The sequence below is a fragment of the Rhinoderma darwinii genome, chromosome 10 (genome assembly GCF_050947455.1).
Source record: "Rhinoderma darwinii isolate aRhiDar2 chromosome 10, aRhiDar2.hap1, whole genome shotgun sequence".
Taxonomy (NCBI): domain Eukaryota; kingdom Metazoa; phylum Chordata; class Amphibia; order Anura; family Rhinodermatidae; genus Rhinoderma; species Rhinoderma darwinii.
The window spans coordinates 72,593,855-72,617,398 of NC_134696.1; the positions used below are offsets into that span (position 1 = coordinate 72,593,855).

General features: G+C 45.8%; 1 protein-coding gene across 4 annotated transcripts in view; it reads left to right on the plus strand.

Annotated features, from left to right (window-relative positions):
• LOC142662114 (germ cell-specific gene 1-like protein) overlaps nucleotides 1-23,544 on the plus strand; it is a 110,525-nt gene that overhangs the window by 41,823 nt on the left and 45,158 nt on the right. For 2 of the 4 annotated variants that reach the window (XM_075840057.1, XM_075840060.1), the window contains exon 2: nucleotides 14,476-15,850. The exons of the other annotated variants lie outside the window; for them this stretch is intronic. The gene's annotated coding sequence lies outside the window, so the exon portion shown is untranslated. The remainder of the gene's footprint in view (nucleotides 1-14,475; nucleotides 15,851-23,544) is intronic. 4 annotated transcript variants of the gene reach the window in all.

The window sequence follows — 23,544 nt, forward strand, 5'->3', positions numbered from 1 at the left end:
ATCTTGTACTGCCCACCACGTCTGGCGCAACCTGCTGCCCCAACCTCCATCCGTGCTGAAGCCACAACCACTGTCTGGACTAGTTCAGGTACCCGAGTGTTACGAACTGCTATAGACTTTTGTATAAACTGAGACCTGGTCAGCTGCCTCTCCGCTACGGCGGAGCGGCTTAGTGGGTCCACATACCCTGTGACCGTGACAAGAAGAAAGAGCAGCTGATGTAGCCGGTGTCATTGCTTTTAATTTATCAGTTGATATACTGAATTGTATGAATGTAGATATAGTCCAAGCTAAATAAAATAAATGTACATAAGGCCCCGGGAGCAGATGGGTTACACCCTAGAGTTCTTAAAGAGCTTAGTTCAGTTATTTCTGTCCCCCTTTTTATAATATTTAGAGATTCTCTAGTGACTGGTATGGTGCCCAGGGACTGGCACAGGGCAAATGTGGTGCCTATTTTTCAAAAAGGGCTCTAGGTCTTCACCGGGTAATTATAGACCAGTAAGCTTAACATCCATCGTGGGAAAAATGATTGAGGGACAATATACAGGATTATGGGACAAAAAATAGTATTATAAGTGACAGCCAGTATGGTTTTACTAAGGACAGAAGTTGTCAAACTAACCTGATTTGTTTTTATGAAGAGGTGAGCAGAAGCCTAGACAGAGGGGCCACTGTGTATATAGTGTTTTTAGACTTTTGCAAAGGCATTTGACACTGTCCCTCATAGATGTCTAATGGGTAAATTAAGGACTTTAGGTTTAGAAAGTATAGTTTGTAATTGGATTGAGAATTGGCTCAAGGACCGTATCCAGAGAGTTGTGGTCAATGATTCCTACTCTGAATGGTCCGTAGTTTTATGTGGTGTAACCAATGGTTCCGTGCTGGGACCACTATTATTCAACTTATTTATTAATAATATAGAGAATGGAATTAATATCACTTTTTCTAATTTTGCAGATGACACCAAGCTATGTAGTAATGTTCAGTCTATGGAAGATGTTCGTGAATTGCAAGCGGATTTAAACAAATTAAGTGTTTGGGCATCCACTTGGCAAATTAAGTTTAATGTAGATAAATGTAAAGTTATGCATCTGGTTAGCAACAACCTGCATGCATCATATATCCTAGGGGGAGCTACACTGGGGGAGTCACTTGTTGAGAAGGATCTGGGTGTACTTGTAAATCATAAACTAAATAACAGCATGCAATGTCAATCAGCTGCTTCAAAGGCAAGCAAGATATTGTCGTGTATTAAAAAAGGCATGGACTCGCGGGACAGGGATATAATATTACCACTTTACAAAGCATTAGTGAGGCCTCATCTAGAATATGCAGTTCAGTTCTGGGCTCCAGTTCATAGAAATGATGCCCTAGAGTTAAAAAAAACACAAAGAAGAGCAACGAAGCTAATAAGGGGCATGGAGAATCTAAGTTATGAGGAAAGATTAAAAAAATTAAACCTATTTTGCCTTGACTAAGTGGGACATGATTAACTTATATAAATATATTACATACAAAAATATGGTGAAATCCTGTTCCATGTAAAACCCGCTCAAAAAACAAGGGGGCACTCCTTCTGTCTGGAGAAAAAAAAGGTTCAATCTGCAGAGGCGACAAGCCTTCTTTACTGTGAGAACTGTGAATCTATGGAATAGTCTACCGCAGGAGCTGGTCACAGTCGCTACAGAAGATGGCTTTAAAAAAGGCATAGATAATTTCCTAGAAAAAAAAATTATAAGCTTCTATGTGTAGAAATTTTTACCTTCCGTTTTCCCATTCCTTGGTTGAACTTGATGGACATGTGTCTTTTTTCAACCGTACTAACTATGTAACTGTGTCCCTGATTATAATATCACCATACACGGTCTCTGATTATAATAGCACCATACACTGTTTCCCACACACACACAGTTCTCCCTCCAGATAGTGCCCCCTGTAGATATAGCCCCCCCATAGATAGCTCCCCACATTTAGCACCCCCTGTAGATAGTGCTCCACTTATAGCCCCCATGTATGTGGTGTCTTACATATAGCCCCCTGTATATGGTGTCCCACATATAGACTCACCTATAGATTGTGCCCCACATATAGTTCCCCCTGTATATAGTGTCCCACATATAGCCCCCCTTATTGTCCCACATATAGCCTCCCCTGTAGATAGTGACCCACATATAGACTCCCCTGTAGATAGTACCCCACATATAGCCTCCCCCGTAGATTGTGCCCCACATGAACCCCCCGCCCTTAGTGTCCCACATATAGCTCTCCTGTAGACTGTGCCACATATATAGCCTCCCTTGTAGATACATATGGCTTCCTCCATAGATAATGCCACTTACACTTTTAAGTGGAAAAAAACAAAACTTTACATACCTTGATACAGTTCCCACACCGTCCTGTGTGAATGCAGGCCTGCTCTCTTCTGAACAGGTCTGCTGGGGTTGAACGACGGCGCTGATTGGCAGGGCAGAATGACTTGCCCCATCAATCAGCACCTTTCAACAACGGAAGCAGTGCGATGACATAATCGCGCCGCTAGCATTGTTGAAAGGCGTCATTCTGCCCTGCCAATCAGCATCATTGTAAGACAGGTACAATTAGTGTAGGAGGGGGTGGCGGCGGCTGGTTTCAGTGGCGCCACCGGCCCTCAGAGAAGCAGCAGGAAGTCCAGGCCACGCCCCCTCTACTAACACTATTTTTAACAATGTTATTATTTCACTTAAAACAACGTCATTTGACACTTTCTATTATGTGCAGTCAAATCGCCCAACAAACGTTGCATCATTCTATTTTGTACTATTTATGTACAAATTTAAAAAATTTATATCATATGGATATACCCCTTTTTGACCTATGACCTTTGCTAGAACCAGTTCTAGTCATTTTGTGAATATATAAATGTTTTCTATGTGTATATATATTATGTACCTGATGAAAAGATCTGCCTGATCTCATAAAGTTTTGTCCTTTTAAAAATAAAGCAGTACTTCTTAAATACATCTTGTAATTTGGATTCTGGCAGCGCTTTTTTAACAGCGTCCGTTCTACTGTGTATTTACATATAGAGATTTTGTGTCATTTTTGTGCATTGGAGGTCACAAAATTCCAGTTGTTTTTTTTCCATCTGTGACATGGGAAGAGCTCATAATAATAACCAGAGCTGGACTGGCATATAAAATAAACCTTGGCATTTTAAAGCACAGAGGCCCACCTACTGTCCATGCAATATGTTTGTGTGGTCCCAGTCTCCAGATATACAAAAACATTATGTATTGCTTCTGATGCTTCTTGAAATGCTGCCTTCCTTTTGTGCCATTTAGATATTTCATAAATCAATAAATCCCACAAAACTGCAGAACGGTTTCAGCATTTGATAGGCGGAATGTATAGACCGACCACTACTCGTATACAGGAACGGTGACTGATTATTTATTATAAAGTGTTTGAGCAGTACAGAAGGAAGGCCGCAGGAGTGGGACCTACTGGAGACAGTGACAATACCCTGAAACGGACTCTCCCCAATCATATTTTAATTTCTAGTAATAAATAGAATATTGCAAGAAATTTTAAGAAAATATGTGTGCAGTAAATAAAATCCATCATACACCACCAGCATATATGACCAAACAGTGTACTAACCAATGCTCGGCTGGTGGACGGGCTCTTTCCTTTTAGGGAGAGGAAGCACAGCTTCCTCTCTGCCACTTGATTGCTGCTCGATTATACAGAGGCAGCTAACATTCCTCTTCTTCCCCTTGCCATATTTCTGAGCATCTGATTAGCAGCTGCTTACAGATAAGTTTGATCAGGCACCAAGTGTGGATGGGTGTTATGGAATTGCAAGTTGAGCAATTCCCCAAAGGCTGCTGTAGACTGCCGGGAGAAAGCGTGCAAATAATTCCGCAACCTCAAATCCATCACAACCCTGATCAACAGAGTCTCAGGCTACTCTAAGGTTTTTGCCAGAGCCGACCGCAAGGCAGGATGGTTTTTGATGCATAGAACCCAGGTTGTCTTAGCAGTGTTCAGTGTTGGATAAGAGGTGCAATGCAGGCAATCCTGAACAGGGACCAGATATCCAGAGGATAAACAGAACATCCAAAACAGTAAGCAAGTGGATGTCAGGTAAAGCAGAGTTCAGAACCAGCCGGGAGCAGATAATCAAAATCGGTAAACAAAGGGTTATCCAAATACACGCGAAGGTCAATTTCCAAGAAGTCCAAAAGCCAGAGGTAAAGTGTGTAGGTAAGTAGCTACGTAGCTAGATCAAAACACATGCAGGCAGGAAAGTCACAAGCAAAGAACAGGTGGAGGATGCCGGGTATAAATACAAGCCTACACCTGATAGGCAGAAGGACAGAGAAAAAGAGATAGACTCCAATACAAAACAGCACCGCCCAGAAGCTAGAACAGTAGTCATGATGATCTTAAAGGAACAGGCGTTTTCCTAACAGTACCTCACTTTCTACGATGGCCCACCGGACCCTTAAACCTTGATCTAGGTTTCAAAGGAAATTTTGAATGAACGATCTTAACTAAACGACTAGCATGTACTGAATGGGCAGGAACCCAAGTTCGTTATTTTGGCCCATACCCTTTCCAGTGCACCAAGTACTGGATAGTACCCCTGACCTTTCTGGAATCCACAATCCTCTCAACCTCAAACTCCATATCTCCTCCTACCTGAACTGGAGGAGGAGGTTTCCTGAGTGGATTAGATGGTGAAGAAATTTTTGTTAGGAGAGATTTGTGAAAAACGTCATGAACCTTAAAAGACGGAGGAAGAGCCAGACAAAAAGTTACAGGGTTAATAATTCAACAATTTCATATGGACCAATAAACCTAGGGGCAAACTTATGGGAAGGCACTTTCAGTCGCAGATTTTTAGTAGAAAGCCACACCTTTTAACCCACACTAAACACAGGGCCCACCATAAATTTTTTGGTAGCTCTTTTCTTTTGACTAACTTGAGAGTACTTCAGGTTCGATTGAACCTGAGCCCAAACTGTGCACAGTTTATTTGATTCAACTTCCACCTCAGGGTTATCACTTGAAGAGGCGGAAAATGAACCAAAACGAGAATGAAAACCATAATTACAGAAAAACGCTGAGGTATCAAGAGACACATGGTGGTGATTTATTTATAGCAAACTCTGCTAAAGGAAGAAACCCATTCAACCTGGTTATCAGCAATATGACACCTAAGATATTGTTCCAAGGTTTGATTAAAACGCTTTGTTTGACCATTGGTCTCAGGGTGAAATTCCGAAGAGAAAGATAACTGTACACCAAGTTTCTTACAGAAAGCTCTCCAGAAGCTAGCCACAAATAGTACACCTCTATCTGGAACAATATTTTCCAGAATACCATGCAAACAAACCACTTGAACAATAAACAATTTGGACAGAATTTTGGAATTAGGGAGTTGCGGCACCGGAATGAAATGACATTTTACTGGAACCACAACCCAAATGACAGTTTTCTCTTCAGGGGGAGGCAAATCGGTGATAAAATCCATAGACAGATGAGACCAAGGTTTCTGTGGAACAGACAATGGTAATAGTTCACCCATAGGACAAGTTCGAGGAGTCTTTGCGCGAGCGCAGACATCACAAGCAGAGATTTAGGAACTCACATCACGAGACAAAGATGGCCACCAATAGAGCCGCGAGACAATTTTTTTAGTACCAGCTATCCTTGGATGGCCACACAAAACAGAATTATGTAACTCATTGAGCAAACGAAATCTGAACTGAGGAGGCACAAACAACTTCCCTGCAGGAATGGTTTGCAGAGTGGGTTGCTGACATTCTTTAATCTCAGTTGCAAGATCAGGTGATATTGTAGAAACCACTATCCCCTTAGATAAAATAGGTTCAGGATGAATGTCGGGGACCTGCGAGGAACAGAAACTTCGAGATAATGCGTCAGCCCTGATATTTTTAGACCCAGGTCTGTAGCTTACAATAAAGTCAAACTTGGTAAAGAACAAGGCCCACCTGGCCTGTCTGGGATTGAGTCTTTTGACTGATGCTAAAAAAGTCAGTTTTTTATGATCAGTCACTACAGTAATTTGATGTCTAGCTCCTAGAAAGTGGTGCCACTCTTCAAACGCCCACTTAATAGCAAGAAGCTCACGATTACCTATATCATAATTATTTTCAGCGGAAGAAAATTTGCGAGAAAAAAAAAGCACGGGGATGCAAATTAGTAAATATGGAAGACCCTTGAGACAACACAGCCCCCAAACCTATTTCTGAGGCATCAACCTCAACAATAAAGTGACTAGAAAGGTCAGATTGAATAATTACAGGCTCTTCCATAAAACACTGTTTTAAGCTTTCAAAGGCGGAGACTGCACTAGGTTTCCAATTTACAAGATCAGAACCCACTTTCGTAAGATCCGTCAAAGGTTTGGCAATGGAGGAAAAATTATGAATACATTTTCAGTAATAATTAGCAAAACCCAAGAACCTCTGCAGAGCTTTTAGTGAAGTGGGTTGAACCCAATCACGAATTGCGTGAACCTTAGTGGAGTCTATACGAAAAGCATGAGGTGACAGCAAATATCCCAAGAAGTTAACTTCATGAAATCCGAAAATACATTTTTCAATTTCACGCATAAAGAAAATTTTCCCTCAGTACTTGAAGGACGGACCATAAATGTTGAATTTGAGATGATCAATCAGAAGAAAACACAAGAATATCATCCAGATACACCACCACAAAGCGTCCAATAAAATTTCTGAAAATATCATTAACCAGGTTTTGAAAAACCGCTGGAGCATTACTTAAACCAAAAGGCATGACCAAATACTCATAATGACGATCTGGAGTATTAAATGCTGTCTTCCACTCATCCCCTTTGCGGATATGAACCAAATTGTAGGCCCAGCGTAAATCTAGTTTAGAGAACTACTTAGCTCCTGAGATCTGATTAAACAGGTCCGGGATGAGTGGAAGAGGATATTGATTCTTAAAGGTAATCTTATTTAATTCACAATAGTCGATACAGGGTCTTAAACCGCCACCTTTTTTTTTAACACAGAAAAAATCTGCACCCACCGCAGAATTAGATGGACGAATATAACCCTTACGTAGACTGTCTTCAATATAATCTTTCATGGCCTGTCTTTCCAGAGCAGATAGATTATACCTAATGATCCCTAATGCTAAGCCATCCCCTAGGGCAGCTTAGCATTAGGGAGAAGTATAATTGGACAGTCGTATGGCCTATGAGGAGGGAGAGATTCACAACCGATTTCATAAAATACATCCTCAAAACCTTGAATACACTCAGGCAACGATAGTGCAAGATACGTTAGTAGTAGACAAAGATATGCAAGAATCATATAATTTATAATTCAACTTAATCGAATCTGCTTTTACCCAATCAATAACCGGATTATGTGTCTGCAACCATGGAATACCCAATACTACTTCAGAGGGCAAATTTTCCAGAATAAAGAAAGTGATTTGTTCAGCATGCAAAGTACCCACTTCCATTGTAACAGGTGGAGTAGAGAACTTGCCTGACCACTGAGCGAGAGGGGTATTATCAATAGCGGAGACTTTGACTGGGGTAATCAACTGAACAGGGGGGATAGCCAATCTTTTTGCAACCTGAATATTTAAGACAGCCGCAGAACCACAATCTACAAAACCTTGACCAGAAATACATACATTATTAAATCATACATTAACAGGCAAACGGATTTTTTTTTAAAAAACTTTGGAAAAACCTGACTGCCCAGATGGCATTCCCGGGGACCATCTTGGCTCTGAAGTTTTCCGGAGCTGAATGCTTGGAACAGTTCTTGAGTATATGACCAGCATCCCCGCTATAGAAACACACTCTCTTGCGTTTTCCAAAAAGTCACCATTCCTGAGAAGACAGACTGGAGCCCAACTGCATGGGCTCTTGTGCATCAGATGAGCTCTCAGCGCAGGGAAGTGGAGCGGCCCCACTGATTTGTCATTTCTGCGCTCACCAGTGGCGTAGCTATAGGGGTCGCAGCAGTCGCAATTCTACTAAAGCCCACATTATTAGGGCTTAATGTGAAAAAGAAGGGGAATAAAGATTTATATAATCTCCTCCTGCTTGTTCCTTATAAATTAAACTTACAAGTCCTGCATATGCTAAACACTGTAGGCACCTGAGACAAAGTAGTGACAGGCAGAAGTATTCGAGGATGTTGGCCGTAGACTATGAAGAACGGGCTGGAGCTGGTGGACTCACTGGTATGGTTATTAAAGGAGAACTCCACCCACGGGAGCAGCTGCACCCAGTCATCATGTCGTCTAGAGACAAAGTGTCGCAGATAGTTCTCCATAATTTGGTTAACCCTTTCGACTTGTCCATTGGACCGAGAATGATAAGCTGAGGAGAAGTCCAACTTTACCCAAAGGAGGCCGCAGAGTGCTCTCCAGAAATTCGAGGTGAACTGGACCCCTCGATCCAAGAAAATATGCAGAGGCAAGCCGTATAGACGGAAGATGTGTTGTATGAAGAGGTCAGTCAGTCATTCGAGCAGTCGAAGGCAGGCCAGTCAGAGGTGTCACAGACACAGGGTATGACTGTCACAGACACAGGGTATGTGGACCCACTAGGCCGTTCCGCCGTAGCGGGGAGGCAGCTGACCAGATCACAGTCTATGCGAAAGACAATGGCAGACAGTAATGCTTGGGTACCTGAAATAGTCCGGAAGGTGGCTGTGGCCTCAGCACGGATGGAGGCTGGTGCGGCAGGTGGCGTCAGACGTGGCGGGCAGTATCCGAAGAAGCGGAGGACACTGGATGTGGCAGAGGACGCTTGACGTGGCAGACGACACTTGACGTGGCAGAAGATACTACTCCAACGCTGGTAGGCACAGGAACTAGAACAATACGGAATGCAGGAACGGTAACAGGGCACGGGTAACAGCTGGAAAGGGAGACACTAAGGGACCTTTGCGAGACAGACTGGGAAAGACTAACAATGCTCAGGCAAGGATCAGAAGGCCTGGGGCCTTCTTATAGACCAGGAAATCAGGGCAGATGATGATGATGATGACGAAATCATTTGTGCGCGCGCTGGCCCTTTAAGGCCGTGCGCGAGCGAGCGCGCGCACCCTACGGTACACAGCAGGACGGAGCGGAAGTGAGCGCTGGCGTCTCCTAGGAAGGAGACAGGGACCAGCGCTCACGGATCCATGGCTGCGGGCGTCGGGAGGTGAGTAAACCTGACGGCCCGCGGCCATGGACGTTACAGTATCCCCCCTCTTCTTGGGGCCAGAGCGAGAGAGGAACTTTGTAATGAGAGCAGGAGCACCCAATTATCTTCTGGCTCCCAGGACCTCTCCTCAGGACCAAACCCTCTCCAGTCCACCAAATAGAAAGTCCTTCCTCCTACCCTCCTGCGGTCCAGGATCTCCTTTACCTCGAATACATCAGAGGGACCGCTGGGAGCAACTGTGGAACTAGAAGTCTTGCTGTAGCGGTTCAGGACCACTGGTTTCAGGAGGGACACATGGAAGGAGTTAGGGATTCTGAGGGTAGGAGGCAGCCACAGTTTATAGGAGACAGGGTTGCTCTGTTGCAGAATCTCAAAAGGACCAAGGAACCTGGGAGCGAACTTGTATGAGGGCACCTTCAAGCGAATGTTCCGAGAGGACAGCCAGACTTTAGTCCCTGGAAGATACTGACTCGGCTCTCTTCTCTTAGTATCTGCCTTTCGCTTCATGCGATCTACTGCCAGCAAAATAGAGGACCGGGTCTGTTGCCAGATTTGCAGGAAGTCCCCATATGCAGAGTCAGCAGCAGGAACCTGAGATGAAGTCATCACATGAAGAGGAACTCAGGGATGTTGACTGTACACTTTGTGAAACGGAGTGGAAGTGGTGGACTCACTTGTGTGGTTGTTGTATGAAAACTCAGCCCGTGGAAGAAGCTGTACCCAGCTATCATGCTGAAAAGAGATGAAGTGGCGGAGATAATTTTCCATGATCTGGTTGATCCTCTCAACTTGCCCATTGGATTGGGGGTGATAGGCAGAGGAAAAGTCCAAACTCACATCCAGGAGTTTACAGAGGGCTCTCCAGAATTTAGAGGTAAACTGAACCCCCCGGTCGGACACAATGTGAAGAGGCAAGCCATGCAAGCGAAAGATGTGTAGAATGAAGAGACTCGCCAGACGAGGAGCAGAAGGTAGGCCGGTCAGCGGGATAAAATGTGCCATCTTAGAGAACCGGTCAATCACCACCCATATGGTGTTGCATCCTGCTGAGAAAGGAAGATCTGTGACGAAGTCCATTGCGATGTGCTGCCAGGGGGCACTGGGCACTCTGCCTCTGGAGTCCACACCTTGGCGTTCACACCCTTCTTCGTAAGGGTAGAGATGGGAGCCGTCAGAGAAGAAAAGTTCGGAATAAACTGCCGGTAGAAATTGGCGAATCCCAGGAACCGTCGTATGGCCCTTAGGCCTTGAGGACCAGGCCATTCCAGGACAGACTTTAGCTTCTCAGGGTCCATCTTAAGGCCTTGATCCGAGATGACGTAGCCCAGGAAGGGCCAAGACCTCTTTTCAAAAGTGCATTTTTCTAACTTGGCATACAAGCGATTCTCTCTTAGTCGCAGAAGAACCTGACGAACATGCCTCCGATGGGTCATCAGATCTGGGGAGAAAATTAAAATATCATCGAGATAAACTACAACACATATATAGAGGAGATCTCGGAAGATATCATTAACGAACTCCTGAAATACTGCGGGACCGTTACACAGTCCGAAGGGCATCACTAGGTATTCGTAGTGCCTGTCCCGGGTGTTAAATGCCGTCTTCCATTCGTCACCCCGGCGAATCCGGATTAGATTATAGGCCCCCCGCAGATCTAGCTTGGAAAATTTTTTGGCTCCTTGTATGCGATCAAACAGCTTTGAAATAAGTGGCAACGGGTATTTGTTCTTGACCGTGATCTGATTGAGACCACGGTAGTCAATGCAGGGTCGGAGAGATCCATCTCTCTTTTTAACGAAGAAGAAGCCTGCCCCGGCCGGGGAGGAAGATTTTCGAATAAAACCATTCTCCAAGTTCTCCTTGATATAGGCTGACATCGATAAAGTCTCTGGCAAGGAGAGAGGATAAACTCGTCCACGGGGAAGGGAAGCATTGGGAACCAGTTCAATGGGACAGTCATAATTCCGATGTGGAGGCAACGTCTCAGCCTCTCGTTTGCAAAAGACATCCGCAAAACTGGCATACTGAGATGGTAGGCCAGAAAGTGACTGAGGCAGCGGGGGCACAACAGGACGCTCACGGATCCATGGCTGCGGGCGTCGGGAGGTGAGTAAACCCGACGGCCCGCTGCCATGGACGGAGGAACAAAATGAGTCATTTTAGAAAAACGATCCACCACCACCCAGATCACACTGCATCCCGCAGAGAGAGGCAGATCAGTGACAAAGTCCATAGCAACATGCCGCCAGGGGGCATCGGGCACAGGCAGTGATTGGAGCAGACCGGCTGGTCTGGAGTGGGCAACTTTGTTTGCTGCACACACCGTACCGGAAGATACAAAGTCCATGATGTCTTTGGGCAGCGTCGACCACCAGAACTGACGGGCAATTAGGTCTCGGGTCTTACGGGTACCTGCGTGACCTGCCAGCTTGGAACTGTGACCCCAGCGAAGGATTTTTCCTCTGTCAGCCAGACGTACGAAAGTCCTTCCCTGAGGAATGTCTCTAACTTGCAGAGGGTTAACAGAATAGATGCAGTTAGGATCAATAATATTCTGTGGGGACTCCACAGTGTCCTCTGTTTCAAAAGACCTACAGAAGGCACTGGCCCTCACATTCTTGTCGGCAGTTCGGTAGTGGAGTTCGGAAGCGAGCAAAGAACAACGACCACCTGGCTTGACGAGGATTCAGCCGTTGAGCCGTCTGTAGATAGGTCAGGTTCTTGTGGTCCGTGAAGACCAGGATAGGATGAGCTGCGCCTTCTAGTAGGTGTCTCCACTCCTGCAGGGCCAGCTTGATGGCCAGTAACTCCCGATCCCCAATCGAGCAGTTGCGCTCTGTGGGAGAAAACAGCTTGGAGTAGTAACCACATACCACCGTCTTGCCTTTCGAACCTATCTGGAAGAAAATTGCACCAGCACCAAAAGAGGGGGCGTCCACCTCTAACAAAAAGTGTAGAGATACATCAGGATGATGAAGAATAGAGGCCAACGTGAAGGCCTTTTTTAAGCTTTTAAATGTGACTTCCGCCTCTGGAGTCCATACCTTGGCATTCATACCGTTTTTAGTGAGAGTAGAGATGGGGGCTGTCAAAGAAGAGAAGTTGGGAATGAACAGTCTGTAGAAGTTGGCGAATCCCAGGAAGCATAGTATGGCCCTTAAGCCTTGGGTACGTGTCCACTCCAGGACAGCCTTGACCTTTTCAGGGTCCATCTTGAGACCCTGATCAGAGATGATATAGCCCAGGAAGGGTAATGACTTCTCTTGGATCACGCACTTCTCCAACTTGATGATTCTCCCTTAATCGAAGCAACACCTGGCGGACATGGCCCTGATGAGTCACAAGATCAAGGGAAAAAAATCAAGATATCATCGAGATACACCACAACACAGACATAGAGGAGATCACGAAAAATGTAATTCACAAATTCTTGAAATACTGCAGGAGCGTTACACAGGCCGAAGGGCATGACCAAATATTTGTAGTGTCCATCATGTGTGTTAAATGCAGTCTTCTACTCGTCAACCTGACGGATCTGGATTGGATTGTAAACCTCCCGCAGGTCAAGCTTGGACATTTTTTTCGCTCCCCATATGCGATCAAAGAGTTCTGAAATCAAAGGCAATGGGTACCTGTTCTTCACCGTGATCTGGTTGAGGCCTCAGTAGTCAATGCAGGGTTGGAGGGATCCATCTTTCTTCTTGACAAAGAAAAACCTGGCTCTGGCCGGGGTTGAAGACTTTCTTATGAAGCCTCTCTCCAGATTCTCCTTAATATAGGCTGACATAGACTGGGTCTCTGGCAAGGAAAGAGGGTATACTCTACTGCGAGGAGGGGACGAATCAGGAACCAAGTCGATAGGGCAATCATATGCCCGATGTGGTGGCAATGTCTCTGCTTCCTTCTTGTCGAAGATATCAGCGAACTGAGAGTAACAAGGAGGCAACCCTGCTAATGGCCGTGTAATGACGGGGTAGGGAGACAGACAGGTGAGCCCTAATCTACCCGCCACTCAGTCCCTGCCTACTTGCAACGGCCCATCCTAGGCGACGGCGTACAACTGGGCGACAGTCCCTACGCTCAATAAGTGCACGACAGAAAAACAGACAAGGGTACACAGAAGCTAAGGGAAATGGGGCAGTTGCCCACGTCAACACAGTGAGCAACAAGAGTAGTGAACGAGCCGAGTCAAACCAGGAGTGCACGAGGTACAAATCGCAGAGTCGGAGTGTAGTCAGTAAAGCCAGGGTCAAAAATGAAGCAAGGTCAATAATCATAGCAGGAGCAGCAGAGCCAGGAAACAGAAAAGAATCACAGGCAAAGAAGGAGCAGGAAATGCAGGTATAAATAGACAGAGGGCGGGAGCTTTCTCCGTCTGGCCAGGCTGTGATAGGCTCTCCCACTCCTCAGCCTCCCAGCCTGACTGGTAGAAGATCGTGTAACTCTCTCAGACTTAGGAGCAGGTGCAGACTGATTACCCATGGGCGTCGACACAGAAGCTGTGTCTGGCAGATCCTTTACAGGCCGATGCGGAGAAGGCTGGGACGGATGGACATGCACCAGACAGCTGTCGAGACACTTGGGCCCCCACTGTAGAACCACTCCGGAGTTCCAATCCAGCACTGGGGCGTGTAAACAGAACCAAGGAAAACCCAGCAGCACGGGGTTCACGGCCTTGGGCAAGACATACAGGGAGATTAGCTCAGAATGAAGAGCTACCACTTGAAGTCTTAATGCCTTGGTCACAGACAACAGTAGGTCAGGCAAAGGCAGTCCATCAACCAAGACCCCTTGAAAAAGCTGACGGCGAAACGTACGTCGGGGTGTTTTCGTGTGGTCTGTGGTTGACTCATTTAGGGGCAGACATGCAGAATATGGGTTGGTATTTGACATGGATCTGATCCTAACTTTATATATTTTTTATATCTTGGATCAGTCTCTCTGACACTATCATTTGTATTTTTTGTCCAGTGTGTACATATTTAGTATACCGTTAACTGTTGAGGTATTCTTGTACAGTATTGTCAATACCTTGACAATACACTGTTTGATTCCATGAATGTATAATATGATACATTTGTTGCTCCTAGATACCACTACAACATTTTTATTATGTGTTGTTTTATATTGTATGTGATGGTCTATGTATGTTTTTAAATATTTTCCAAATAAAGATATTTTTTTTATTTTGGTTAGTGCTTTACTTGTACTATGGTTTTTTACACTTCTAGTATTGTTGTCTATATATGTCTTCATAGGTATTCTATAACAAGGATGCAACCCTGCTAATGGCTGATGCGGAGAAGGCTGGGATGGATGGACATGCACCAGACAGAGGTCGAGACACTTGGGCACCCACTGGAGAACCTCTCCGGAGTTCCAATCCAGGACTGGGGCGTGTAAACGGAGCCAAAGCAAACCCAGCAGCACAGGGTTGATGGCCTTGGGCAGGACATACAGGGAGATTAGCTCAGAATGAAGAGCTACCACTTGAAGTCTTAATGGCTTGGTCACAGACAACTGTATGTCAGGCAAAGGCAGTCCATCTACCGAGGCAATGATCAACGGTCTCTCCAGCAAAACAGAAGGCAATTGAAGAAGATCCACAAGGTTTTGGCAGATGTAATTGGCTGCGGAGACAGATTCCAGGTAGGCAGAGACTGGATGAGGTCTCTCGCCAGCAATGATGGTCACAGGAATGAACAGTTTGGAAGAGAGCTCTCTATCAAATGCTGTACCGCCCAGGGTTGTCTCTCCAACCAATCCCAGGCGGTGGGGTTCCTTTGGGCTCTGGGAACACAGACGCACGATATGGCCAGAGAGGCCGCAATACAGACAGAGTCCAAAGGTGCGCCTGCGCTGTTTTCTTTGAACGGACAGTATAAGCCGATCTACCTGCATCGTAACGTTGGGCGCAGCAGAAGAACAAGGCAAGAGGGGTTGCTGGAAGTTGGGCGCCAGTCTAGGAAGCCATCTCTCCTGTAGAATCTCTTGAGATCTCTCCCTGAGCCTTATGTCTACATGGGTAGCCAGTAGAATCAGGTCATCCAAGGCAGCTGGGAGATCTCAAGAAGCCAGTTCGTCCTTGATCTCGGATGATAGGCCATGCCAGAAGGATGCTACCAAGGCCTCATTGTTCCAGGACAATTCTTCTGCCAAAGTCTGGAACTGGATGGTGTAACCTCCTGACACAGGTTAAAGATAGCAGTGGATGCCGACGAGACTCGTCCAGGCTCCTCAAATACGGAACAGAACAACCACACGAATCACTGGAAGTCTCGAGTCCCTGTCGTTCCCAGATTGGATTCGCCCATGCCAGTGCCTTGCCGGCAAGTAGAGATATAATGAAGGCGATCCTGGCTCCGTCCGAAGGAAATGCTCGGGCATGCAGAGTGAAGTGGATATGGCATTGGTTCAGAAACCCCTTGCACGAACTTGCATCTCCATGAAACCGGGATGGCAATGACAGCGAGAACCGAGGGTCCGAACCGAGGCTGCCAGGAGGTGTAGCAGGAGAGTAGATCGGAGGAGCTTAAATAAGAGCAGTGAATGAAGTAGCTAGCGCCCCTAGCTGTCGTGCCATGGAGTCTACTGCCACAAGGAGTTGATCCTGTTTTGCTCCAGATCCTGCAGGTATGCCTGCATTGCTTGGGAGGATGACAGGCCCTTGACTTGGCCAGCGGGGTCCATGGCCTGAGCGTACTGTCGCGGCGTGGAGTGTGGACCCACTAGGCCGTACCGCGTAGCGAGGTAGCAGCTGGCCAAGAAGGTACAAAACAATGTCTATAGTCCAGAACGGGTACCTGAGGCAATGTAGACAGTAGCGGGAGCACACCTTGACTTTTGACAATTCTGGACTGAATTTTCTAAAGGGTGAAATGGGCGGTAGGCTTGTAAACCAACAACAGATATAATGATGAGTGAGACAGTGAACATGTTGCGATGGTTTGGTTGTAGGACACAAAGAACAATTCTATAGTATTATTTATAATGTATGCAAGTTTGTTTGCTTAGTCCTCACAACTTACCTATCACTTACCCTGCCTAACTGCCATGTATAATTGCCAGGACACTTTGCCAATATCAGATAGGTAAATGAAAAAATTTGGAACCACAATATAGCGCTGCTAACATCAGGAAGGAAAAGTGAAGAATTATATTAAAGATCCATTTATTAATTCAGACTATGCGTTTCAATGCTGCATCAGCGTCTTCATCAGGTCAGGAACAATGTTTAAATAGTGATTGACAGCAGTGTTAGGGCATGAAAAAAACCCACCAAAATGGGGTCAGACAGCCTTCATGACATAAATCACAGGTCAGATGTATATAAACACATAGTAAACCCCTAATAAACATTTGGTTTCAAAAATATATATATCCATATATATCTACAAGGTACATCTAAAAAATACATCAGTACAAAGAATGATCAAATTGTTAAAATTATGGTTAAAATAAAATAAAGTGCGGAACAGTAATTCAAACAGGCAGCCTAAAAAGATCATGAGAGTGAGAAGCGATTATGTTTGAATCGACACTAATATATTATATATAAGAGACGAAATTATGATAATAGTTAATACTAACCACTAGTAGCGGGCAACAGTTCACAGGCAGCTACGGAGATACACAGGCAGACGCTCAGTTCAGCGTCCCTGACGTCATAGCACACCAATCGGCTGTCAGCTGAACTACGGTGGATCACAAGGAAAAAGGATGCAGAGACTGAGGGAGACAGCGTTCGTACATCTCTATCAGCATCGAAAATGGAGCATCCAATGTCAGGGAACCGCTATGGGTTCAAATATAGCACCAACATATGCAAATATCTATATGTGTACTCTCGAGGAGGACCTCATCTATGTGTCTCACCACTTTTGGCTTGTGCTGAGGTGGTGGCGATACATTGATGATGTCTTCCTCACTTGGACGGGGGGACGACGACAGAGGAGTTTCATAATTTCCTCAATACCATAGTCCAGACGGTCAAATTTACATTGGTCAGTTCAAAAACGACATTGAAATTCTAAGATGTTTTGTTAAATCAACCGATAGGAACAATCTGTTGTGTTATGAGAGTTCACACCCTAGGGGTTTGATAAAATCTTTACCAGTCAGCCAATTATTGCGGACCAAAATGATTATTAATAGACCTGACAGACTTGAACTTGGCTTAGATGGCATGATTGAGAAATTCAAGGCTAGAAGCTATCCTAAAAATTCACTGTAGTTTCGATATATGATGTCGTTCATAAACATTCATTAATTAGTAGATTCACCGCCTGAAAGAACGATTAAAATAATTTTATTATCAATTTGTTAAAAATGGCTCAACCAGCCACTACTTCCAAGAAAACAGGCATAAGCAAGTGCTAGGCGAAAAGGGAAGTGTCCAGGGTAATGGTATATTTCAAAACACCCAGGACTAACTCTCCCTATTTATGATATATTGATTCGCTACACTCTTGCCAAAAATGTCAATGTATCAAGATCCTACGCGTTTCAGCATTGTCACTAAAGCAATACCTCATCAGGGATTGATATACATAGGTAGTTAAATTCTAAAGGTAGAACACTGGATAGCACTGTTTATGTGCTTATTTTAACCTCCAGCCACGTATACGGCTCTGATGTACTGGCCGCACACGCGCCGGAGAAATCATGGGCTTTTAAGGTTAAGAGCCCGCCCTTCAGACGTCGTCATCGGGGGCAGCCGCCAATCCAAGTTCGACACGGCACAGCTGTGACGTGCAGGAGGCGGCTTGCCTCCTTCTTGCCGACCAATCAGGGCGCCCGGACAACGAGAGTGTCCATAGTAACCAGGGGACGCTAGACGCGGCTCCTGGTATGTCAATCGACAAAACACAGAGTGAATGGGTAACGATCATGTTCCCCTCCTGTACTCTCCACCACTGTCCCAAGCAAATAGGCACATTGAAGGAACAGGGGGGGTATAGCGCACTCACCAGGGGCAAATCTCGGGGCACGGACTGTCAAATCAATGACTACATTGTCCAGCACCGTAGATACACATTAAGCCACGGAGTTCTCAAAAAGGGCAACAGCCCTGGATATCATAGATCAATTTGCCCATACAAGACCAGTAAGGAAAGATATGTTAACAACCAAAAGGGCGCTGTTCCAAAAGAGTCACTAAATGACACCCTATAGTTGCCCAGCAGCGCCCCGTCAATAAACAACTAGGGCGCTCGGTCATGCCCAAAATTAGAGAAAACAGGAGTAGGAAATTTGTTCATTCAGGCCATGAGGGTTGATGGTCTGCATGCGGAAAATCCATTCCGCCTCTTTTTGTAGAATCTTTCTATCAAGATTCCCCCCTCTCAGGAGTGGTCTAACGTGTTCGATTCCCTGAAAGGCCAGAACTGTGGAATCCCCATCATGGCATGACCACACATGTCGCGCCACCGGGGTGTCCACTTTCCTTCTGACATCCCCTATGTGGTCGCGAATCCTCCTCCTGAACTCCCTGCCAGTCTTACCCACGTATTGTAGACCACACTTACATGTGATAAGATAGACAATTCCTTTCGTCTTACAATTAATGAATGACCTGTTGTCAAATGTTCTTCCAGTTTTAGTGCTCGTAAATTTCCTACTGCACAATACAGACTCGCAAGCTTTACATGTCCCGCATCTAAAGGTCCCTTCAGTACTCTTCAACCAAGTATTGACCTGAGTCTGCGGTTGTAGATGGCTGTGAACAAGACGATCCCTCAGGTTGCGTCCCCTCCTGTATGTTATCAGAGGGTAACAAATTGATAATAAAATTATTTTAATCGTTCTTTCAGGCGGTGAATCTAGAAGCTATCCTAGCCAACTGTTAGATCAGCACAGACAGAAGGTTGATTCGGTACCTAGAGCTAAACTTTTTAAGAATAAATGCCATGATAGACGTATTTCTTTTATTTCTACAGTACATTTACACAAATGAGTAATTAGGTTAATAATATAGTTTGGAGACACTGGCTCATGTTGGCCAGATGTCTCCAAACTGTTGATGAATTCCAACAAATGCCTATGTCCACATATCGAAGACCACCTAACCTTAAAGATAAGCTGGTAAAATCCAATATGGGCGCTACTAGGATTGGTTATCAAACATACTTGCACCCCCCTAAAAAAGGATGTTTCCCATATCTTAGCTGTACTAACTGTACACTTATGATGAAAGGTAATTCCTTCAAACATCCAAAAATGGGTCAACAATTTTTGATTAATCATTTCCTCACTTACGATACAGTATTTGTCATTTATATACTTCGGTGTCCGTGTCGTCTACTGTATGTCGGCGAGACATCTCTTGATGTTGAGACCCGTCTCAACCAACATCGTTATACGTTACGAAAAAAGAGGTTGGATCTTCCGGTCTCAAAGCATTTTTCGGACCTTAAACATAATGAACGTGACTTTAAATTCTGGATCATAGATCATATTCCCCCGCTTCGACGGGGTGGTAATAGAATCAGACTACTCAAGTCTCGAGAGCTACAGTGGATCTATAGACTTAATACCCTTAGACCTAATACCCTTAGGTCTGAATGTCGATTTTCCTTTGGGTAATACTATTTGAAATGCCATTTAATATATTTCTTCTACTCTGTTCTAATGCAGTCTCAGTGTAGGTGTCACATTGGGTAGGTGGACCCACTGGGCCGTACCGCTTTAACAGTATGGCAGCTGGCCAACAGGACACAGGTAAAAGTCTATAGTTCGTGTAGGTGTACCTGTGGTTGCTACAGACTGTAGCAAGGCAGGCTCGGAAGGGACTTTGGCAGCAGGCAGACACCAGGCGTGGTGTAACAGGACAGGCGTGGAACACAGCACAGCCCACTCCAACTCAATACGGTACTTGACCAGGATAGCACGGGATACAGGTTACAGGTAGAAGGAACAGGAAACACTGGGAACTGGAAGACACTAGGAGACCATTTGCAAAGACAAACTAGGGTAACGACAACAAGGCTCAGGCAATACAGGGAGGGGCAGAACTCTTCTTATAGTTCAGGGTGCTCTGGGAGCAATCAGCACAATCTCACACCTAGCTCTTCAAAGGGGTTGTCCGAGATTTATTTTTTCAGTAAATTTAAACACACATTGCACATATTTACAGTTGAATAATATACTTACCCGTGCAATCTTGCTTCTGTTCTCTGCTCTGGCTGTTCTTTTCTTCAGATCACATGACTTCTGATGTCACTTTTTCAGGCTCCTCCACTGTCGTGTCGTATCTCGATCACATGGTCTCGCCCCAGAGAGACCTCGGATGGGATACGACACGTCACTGGTGACGTGTCGTTTTGGCTTGTGCTGGTTGATTACTGCCCGCCCAGCCTATGTAGCTTTTCACTGTGAGCGCGCCTATCCGTGTTCACAGTGAAAAGGGACGACATCTGCGTAGGACTAGCCCAGTCTACGAGGTACAGTGGCAGCATCGGCACTTTTAGATCATACGCTGCCAAATCCTACACATAGTAGGCTTTCATAAGGGATTATCCAACACGCGGCACACGGGCCGCATGCAGCCCTTGAGGCCAGGGTCGTAGCTAGGGGGGGGCAGGTGGGGCATGTGCCCCGGGCGCAACTAGGTGGTAGGGAAGGGGGGGGCGCCGAAGAGCAGCTGATCGCTGCTGACAGGCGCCCCGTATGTCGGACACCTGCAGCAGCTTTAGGAAGAGCCAGGAAATTACGGCGTTCTGACTGGGGTCTGTGACGGCCAGGGAGTGGACCAGTCCAGTCACCTTACCTGTCACCTGACCTCACGTCAGTCACATGAGGTCAGATGACTCAGGTCAGGGGACAGGTCCATTCCCGTGCTGCAGCCTTCCAGCTCTGCCTCTACTCTGTGCTCTGCTGTTACACACGCCGAGAAGCAGAGAGGAAGCTCCGCCCACAGCCCTACCTCACCTGTGATGCTGTCAGCAAGGAGACATGGTGAGTGTCTGTGTGTTTATGTGTGTGTAGTGTGGCTGCAGTGTGTGTCTCTGTCTTTGTATGTGTATATGTTACAGTGTGTGTGTGTGTGTGTGTGTGTGTGTGTGTGTGTGTTTGTGTGTCTCTGTCTGTCTGTGTCTCTACATGTGTTTGTCTCATACATCTACTACATTATCTGTTCTCAGAGAGTTATCACTGTGTTATCTGTGATGATACATAGGACTGCAGGTAACACTACTATCTGTACTAAGAGAGATATCACTGTGTGTTATCTGCGGTGTTACATAGGACTGCAGGTAACACAACTACATTATCTGTACTCAGAGAGTTATCAGTGTGTTATCTGTGGTGTTACATAGGACTGCAGGTAACATCTACATTACTGAGGATCATGGGTATGGTGGGTTACAAGACAGGAAACAGACAGTAAGGGATGTAAACAAACAGCAAGGGATGTAAACAAACAGAAAGAGCAGCAGTGACGATGGAAATCAAACAGAAACTCGTTAGATGTTTAATAGGGGTGTATTAGGGAAGGCAAAAGAAGGCTGGGGACACTTTTTCGTTGTTTTTTTTTCCTGGACAACCCCTTTAAGGCTGGACTGAGCTCGGGAGCGCACCCTGGTGGTCACTGTGGAACAGGACGGCCGCATGTGCAGACATCACTGGAGAGAAGGACGTCGACCGGATGGAAGGAGCTTGTGGTCAACGTCCACGGACGCTACAGTATCCCCCCTCTTACACCCCCTCCTCTTGGGACCAGAACGAGAGAGAAACTTCTTAATGAGGGTAGGAGCATTAAGATTCTCTTCTAGCTCCTAGGACCTCTCTTCTGGACCAAACCCCTTCCAATCCACTAAATAAAAGGTTCTTCCTCTTACTTTTTTGGTGTCCAGGAACTTCTTAACCTCAAATATCTTGGCAGAACCGCTGGCGACAACTGCAGGGCTAAGAGTCTTAGAGTAGCGGTTCTGGACCACCGGTTTCAGGGGAGAAATGTGAAAGGAGTTGGGGATCCGGAGGGTAGGAGGCAACTGAAGCTTGTTGGAGACCGGGTTAATCTGTTGCAAGATCTCGAAGGGTCCGAGGAACCTGGGAGCAAACTTGTAAGATGGCACCCTCAGCCGGATATTTCTGGAGGACAGCCGGACATTGGCACCTGGAGAAAACTGGGGTTGTTCTCTTTTCTTTGTGTCTGCATTACGTTTCATGTGATCCACCACCAGCAAAATGGAGAACCGGGTCTGCTGCCAGATCCGCAGGAAGTCCCTTAAAGCATAATCAGCTGCGGGCACTTCAGACATAACGTACACCGGGAGAGGGAGTCGTGGGTGTTGGCCATAAACTGTGAAGAATAGTGTATTTATTTTGGACTCACTAGCATGTTTGTATTATTATATTATACGAGAACTCGGCCCAAGGAAGAAGCTGCACCCAGTCATCATGCTGTTTGGAGATGAAGTGTAGCAGGTAGTTCTCCATGATTTGGTTGATCCTCTCAACTTGACCATTGGACTGAGGATGGTAGGCTGAGGAAAAGTACAACTTTACATTGAGGAAATTACAGAGGGCTCTCCAGAACTTCGAGGGGAACTGCCACAATATGCCTGGGCAAGCCGTGCAAGCGGAAGATGTGTTGGATGTAGAGGGCGGCCAGTCAAGAAGCAGAAGGTAGACCGAGCCATCTTCAAAAATCGGTCCACCAAAGTCTGTGATGTCTTTGGACAGCGTGGGCCACCAGAACTGACAGGCAATCAGGTCTCGGGTCTTACGGGCACCCGCGTGACCTGCCAGTTTGGAACTGTGTCCCCAGCGGAGGATTCTTCCTCTGTCTGCCAGATGCACAAAAGTCCTCCTCGGGGGAATGTCTCTAACTTGCAGAGGGTTGACAGGGATGATGCAGGATGAATCGATGACACTCCATAGTGTCCTCTGTCTCGAACGACCTGGACAAGGCATAAGCGCTCACATTCTTGTCGGCCGGATGGTAGTGGAGCTCAAACTGGAGCCGAGCAAAGAACAGCGACCACCTGGCCTGACGGGGATTCAGTTGTTAGGCCAGTTGGAGATATGTGAGGTTCTTGTGGTCCATGAATATCAGGATGGGATGAACTGCGCCCTCTAATAGATGTCTCCACTCCTCCAGAGCCAATTTGGATGGCCAATAACTCCTGATCCCCAATCGAGTAGTTGCGTTCTGCAGAAGAGAAGAGCTTAGAGTAATAGCCACATACCATTGACTTGCCCTTAGAACCTCTCTGGAATAGGAGTGAACCAGCATTAACAGAGGAGGCGTCCACCTCCAACAAAAACTGGAGTCCACACCTTGGTGTTCATGCTTTTCTTGGTGAGGTTAGAGATAGGAGATGTCA